Below are 1397 nucleotides of genomic sequence, written 5' to 3' on the forward strand. Positions count from 1 at the left end.
ACAAAAAACAATTCTTAAACCTGAAACAGACTCACCTAATCGAGGCAAGCAGACCTGTTGACCTTAAGAAACACCCCTGTATACCCCACAATCCCCTATAACTGGACGCTTATCCCTACAAGCAAGAACTAGTCCAAACCTGGTTGAATGACGTGGACATGTACAGATTCAATAACCAACTTTCACAGTGTCACTCTGAGTCACCCTGGGCAACAACCGCAACTTCCAAGAACACGGTGCCGGGAAACCAAAGTCAGCCTGGTGCCATGTCTCCCTGCTCAAGAAAGAGCAATCATTCCTCCCAGAAAGCCAGATCAGAACTGCTTTTCAAGCCCCTGCACTCTCACACTTGGATTGTGACGATGCCCTGCTCCCTGGCCTCTTGGACTCTACATTGGCCCCCCTGCCCCTTTGGGACACCCTCCAGGCCACAGCACTTCTCATCCAGGGATTGAGGAAATATGACCACATCACCCCCATCCTGATGGAACTTCATTGGCTCCCCTGCCGACCCAAACTATCTTCAAAACCAGATGCATTATCTACAAAACCATCACAACTGCCTCTTCCTAACTGGCTGACAAGCTCGCCATCTCTAGTACCTCTCACCATACCTGCAGCTGGGATATGAGACAGGAGGCACAGAAGTGTGAAAAAGTTTTAAAAAATGATGCACCCATGGTCTGGAACAACATCCCGGGAACCATCAGGACCACCCCAATGCTGCTCCAATTTAGGAAAGAGTTGAATACTCACCTCTTTAAAGAACACTACATCACCATGCATTAACAGTAGATGTCTACTCTTGGAACCAAACTTCACCTATCGCTTGTTGACTCTATGTTGCTTTTCACTCTGTACAGCACTTTGCTGCCTCGTGACTAGGTTTGCACTATACAAATACCACATACATACTTAAGTCTACTTGTACTCTGAATCTATTGCTAAATGCGTTTATGACAATTACGTTGTTTATTATCTTTCTGTTTTATTGTATATAAAACTGAGTGAAAATGTAAATATGAAGAATTGTAGACGTTCATATGGAGTAATACTTCAAAGAAAAGCTCAAGTGGGTGAAGCAAAACCCACTGAACCACCCTGACCTCAAAGGGAAACTGAGGCTCGTGTGCTTCATTAAGCTGCATCTCCTGATCCTATGTATCCACTGTTGACTGTGAACTGAAATGTGATCCCTCTAGTCGCCCCAAAACAGGAATCCTTTTTCAAGTCCTCTACAAACAAGCCTATGAGGCAGGGTTGGACTGGCCTGTAGGACAATCAGGCAGTGCCCGAGGGGCCAGTCTAACAGGTCAGCGTGTGGGCCGATTGTCTTTTTATGGGCTGTTTTTACTGTTGATTTCCCTGATATTAAAACAAACATTGACTGCAGCAAG

This window comes from Lissotriton helveticus, chromosome 10 (assembly GCF_964261635.1).
Source record: "Lissotriton helveticus chromosome 10, aLisHel1.1, whole genome shotgun sequence".
NCBI lineage: Eukaryota > Metazoa > Chordata > Amphibia > Caudata > Salamandridae > Lissotriton > Lissotriton helveticus.